Source organism: Limulus polyphemus, unplaced genomic scaffold (genome assembly GCF_000517525.1).
Source record: "Limulus polyphemus unplaced genomic scaffold, Limulus_polyphemus-2.1.2 Scaffold264, whole genome shotgun sequence".
In the NCBI taxonomy this organism is placed as follows: domain Eukaryota; kingdom Metazoa; phylum Arthropoda; class Merostomata; order Xiphosura; family Limulidae; genus Limulus; species Limulus polyphemus.
The window spans coordinates 441,645-446,571 of NW_013665874.1; the positions used below are offsets into that span (position 1 = coordinate 441,645).

Consider the following 4,927-nt stretch of genomic DNA (forward strand, 5'->3'; position numbering starts at 1 on the left):
CAATATAAAGCTTGGAAATTGATAAGTCTTCAGCAGGTTTGCTTTCCTGTACCATTGTAATGCTTCGAGGATAGGCATGCATATCAAGTAGAGAAAAAGGGTTGCAATTTATTTTGTGTTTTGTAGCTTCTTTTTCGCTTCCTTATCTTCTAAAGAAACAAGAAACTAGTATTAAGAAAGATCAACGTACTCGTGAAACGTACACGTTATGTTTCTCAATAAAATGTTCTTAGCGTTAAATACATAAATAAGAAAAATAATACTGTTAATTCTTTAGTTTCCATGTAAGAGAATCAATTCAATAAAATGTAATTTGCATTCTTCTCGTTATTATACTTTATAATCATCAGAATTGCGTGTCGTGTATAACTATCAACTGGGCAGAACCAAAAGCAATCATTCGAATGTAATGAGCATTTCTCCGAACGTCTAAATGGACCAGTGATACAACTCAGTCCTTCAGTCTTTGCTAAAGAGCCAACAGGTCTAAAGGTAGAAAAAAATGGAAGGGTAAACAATTAAAGAATAATTAGTATCCAAAGAGTATAGTATTGTGGCTTATACATTATTGTTTATTGTAATTACACCAATTACAATAATCTCACAGAATAGAAAACTAAATATTAAATATCATTTTGTGGTCCACCCGTTTCACACCATATGCCTAAGTTTGATTCATATATAAATTAATATATGTGTGTTTTCTTATAGCAAAGCCACATCGGGCTATCTGCCGTGTCCACCAACGGGAATCGAATCCTTCATTTTAACGTTAGAAATCCGAAGACTTACCGCTGTCCCACCGCGGGACGTATAAATTAATACGTTTTTTCATAAAAACATACCAAAGATATTAACAATATTGTGATTTTAAAAGAAAAATGCTTGAATTAAAGGATTTTTCAAATACAGATTTGAAGCTGCATCTCAACCATCAAAATTGTAATTAGACAGTTTGTAAGTGAAATACGCAAAAGGGTCACTTCTCTGTTCAGCATTCTTTCTAAATTTTATTCACTTAGGTAAAGTTAAGCAATTAATGCTTTTTTTTACTTAATCAATAATTCAAAATAAAACCCACAAAGAAGTATTAGGGGCGCCCAGTGTTTTAACAAAAGGAACTGGGCTGTACTTAAGCTCACCCATAATTATCTGAATTATAGGATATTAACACTGGAAAACTTTCACTATTATAGATATATAGCTTCGAAAAATGTAAATATTTTAATTATATTTAAGAGTCATGCATTTTAAGGTTCATCTAAGATCAGAGTTATTTTCTTATAAAATAGAAAATATTTCCCTGTGAACTGAATACAGCACCTTATCTGTTCTCTTTAACGTTTGATAACGTTTTATTTTAAAAAAAAAAGATGAAGCTTACTCATGATAGGAGAGATCAACAGGTTGAGCACATGAATCGTTGATAAACATCTGATAATCAAAGTCGAGGTCAGAGCCACACATGTAAAAAGTATATCACACTGTCATCAAACCTAGAACAAAGAATACATTTCTAATTTCATATAGTCACATTTAACTGTAACTTAACACTCTGTCTGACGTAGGATCGTTTTACATCAGTTACGTGTGATGATGTTTAAATGTGTTTCTGAAGAATAACTAATTGTACTGTGTAAATAATGTTTTAAAACATGACCACTGTGTTTATGAGTACCTACCATTCGATATTTAATGTGATGACATGTCTTTAATCACATATAATGACCACGAATTTCACAGTTCTCCCGATACATTTTCCCGAATTTAATCAATTTTCACTTATAATATTACTGTTAATACTTTGTTACTACCACAGAAACAAGAATCTCATTTTTTCGAAACATTAATGCGCTATTATATTTCCATATTCAGCACATGACTGTTGTGATGTAAAGAAAATTGCGTCAGATTCTTTAAAAGTTGATTTTAAAAATTTACGGCTAAAATAAAAAATCTGCTAGAATGTATTAGTTGACAAGAATTTAAAACTAACAAACATTTATAAGGGTTTACTTTTCATTAAAAATCACAAAACATTCAAAGGTTTTCTGAACAACTTTACGAGATTGTTAAGACAAACTTAATCGACCATGAAAAGATATATCAAGTCTATAGTAGCACATTGTGATTCATGTTAGGTAAGTTCGTTCAAGACTATAGCGGCACAATTTGAGTCATGTTATGTTAGGTGGATTCGTTCAAGACTATAGTAGCATAATATGAGTCATGTTAGGTGGATTGGTTCAAGACTATAGTAACACAATGTGATTCATGTTAGGTGGATTCGTTCAAGATTATAGTAGCATAATATGAGTCATTTTAGGTGGATTCGTTCAAGACTATAGTAGCATAATGTGAGTCATGTTAGGTGGATTCGTTCAAGACTATAGTAGCATGATATGATTCATGTTAGGTGAATTCGTTCAAGACTATAGCAGCACAATTTGAGTCATGTTATGTTAGGTGGATTCGTTCAAGACTATAGTAGCATAATGTGACTCATGTTAGGTGGATTCGTTCAAGACTATAGTAGCATAATGTGAGTCACGTTAGGTGGATTCGTTCAAGACTATAGTAGTATGATGTGGGTCATGTTAGGTGGATTCTTTCAAAACTATAGTAGCATAATGTGAGTCATGTTAGGTAAGTTTGTTCAAAACTATAAAAGCACAATGTGAGTCATGTTAGGTAAGTTTGTTCAAAACTATAAAAGCACAATGTGTGTCATGTTAGGTGGAGTGTAGATTAGTCTCCTTCTTGTGACAGGTGCTCACATAGTCAGGAATTTTATGTATTATAAAGATCAAAGCTCGTTAGAGTATTGTCAAGAGCTTAGATAATCATTTTAACATTTAATGAGTGAAAATTATTTTATGAATAAAAAAACGCGTTTTTATATGATTGTAGGAAACAAAAACCGAGTTCAATACTTTATTTTCTTAGTTATAATTTCAAACCACAGATATGGGTTTGGAGATATTTTCAAATCATTCTAAGCATAAATCTTGCTTTATAAGCACAAATACATCAACTCGCCGCTAGATGGCAGTTTTTGTTTCTTTTACAAGAAGAAGAGAACCGGTGTCAAGTTAAGAGTCAAGCGTTTGTAAGGGAAACTTGTCAAGTTGCCAAGTGGAAAGTTTTTCTCATTTTCTTGCGGAAACTACACGGACTAAAAAGCCTGAAGGGGGAAAGCTTAATTATTCCAACACCGAGTAAAAAGACAAGGGGTAAATTACTTGCTTATTTCCATGTCGATAAGAGGAGAGTTAATTAGAAAAGGTGACAGAAGCACGTCAGGCGATATTTCGTAGGAAACCAGAAAAAGTTTGGTGTATTGATTTTCAGAAGGTCTTTAAAAACTCCGCTATACAGATAGTGAGGAACAATGATGTTTGTTGTGAAGTTCAATTCTCCAAGAAAAAACCACGTACATTACAGATAAGATGACAGGAAGAACTTTGGAATGTTAATAATCTCAATATCAAAACTACGTCATTATATGAATGTAGATATGTTTTAAAAGAGGGGGTTTCAGACTTTAATAGACGCGGATGAGAAAATGACTTCAAGAAAGCTTTCTGATAATTAAATTCAACATTTTAGTTTAAACTAAGGCGTCTTTTTTTCTTCTATATTTTGCATTGTTTTTACAATCTCCTCTTCTTATCTTTGTTGAAGAAGTGCCATATAGTTTGATGTAAGTTGAAGGTTTGGATCCAAGACATCTCTGGACTGTCATAAGCGTGATACCCTTAGATTTATCTTAGCCAATAACGGAATAAAGAAGCTTTAAATAGCAGTAACGATTCTGTATATCATTAAAAACATATCAAACTGATAAGGGAAATCAAAAACTTTGTTAAGTTCATTAAAAACCATTCTACTTAACCTTGCTTTTTCTTGTTTAATCACAGTAAAGCGTAGAATATAAATAACATTAAACCCTCTTCATTGAAAGGTTAGTTATTTGAAAGAATAATATTTCTAGAAAATTTCGTTTTGAAACAGCATGAACCACCAGTACGAAACAAAATCTATACTTCATGAGAATAATTGATGCTGAAAAATGTCTGTTCATTTTAAACCATCTCATTCTGTTTGTACAAGAACATTTTATCAAATTAGGAATATTTTTTATGGTATAATAAAAATAAATATTATTTATTACACAAAGAATTAAATGTAAAAAATGTGTATTAATAATATTCTTTCTGTAATATCACGTTTCTCAATCCCGTATTTTTTCTTTTATATAGTAGAAAAAGTCAAATCTCAAACCTTACACTCGACTAAATTAAATAAGTAATGTGTCTAAATGATGAGGTATAACAGATAAGTTTTAGAGAAAACTAGCCAAGTTTTCCAGGTGGTACTAAGATAAGAAGTAATATATTCCAAATTAAACTAACAGTATCGTAGTTCGACCAGAAAATTACTTTATCGCGAACTAACCAAAGGATGGCTTGCAGAGGCCAAAGGATTCTTCCATCATTACGAAAGATATGTAAGATGTAAAAAAATCCTTTATACTTTAAAAATCTCACTGAACGCATGAGTGAAGAGGTCTCTTACGATGAACGTTGTTAGAGATATTATAGGTGAAATGTGCGGAAAAGAATTTGAAACTATTACAAATATTAATAGATCATTTGTTGAAATATAGTAGGTTAGTTTGAAATAGATGTCATTAGTACTCGCGAAACTGATGCAAGAATTAATGTGAACATTAAATGCTAATATGAAGGCCCCAGTTAAATATCGAGCTCAAGAAGTATAGTCGCTTTATACTAATTTTCTATAGACATTAACAGGTTTAATAAGAACGGTTGATATTCTTGACATTTTTATATATATTTATATATGAAGGCCCCAGTTAAATATCGAGCTCAAGAAGTATAGTCGCTTTATACTAATTTTCTAT

At 31.4% G+C, this 4,927-nt stretch overlaps 1 long non-coding RNA gene across 1 annotated transcript in view; it reads right to left on the bottom strand.

The window, feature by feature from the left end:
• Window positions 1-427: 427 nt before the first annotated feature.
• Window positions 428-4,927, bottom strand: part of LOC111085179 — a 76,853-nt gene continuing 72,353 nt past the window's right edge. The window contains exons 2-3 of the long non-coding RNA XR_002610018.1: window positions 1,385-1,496; window positions 428-486 (exon numbers count right to left, since the gene is read on the bottom strand). This is a non-coding gene — a long non-coding RNA (uncharacterized LOC111085179). The remainder of the gene's footprint in view (window positions 487-1,384; window positions 1,497-4,927) is intronic.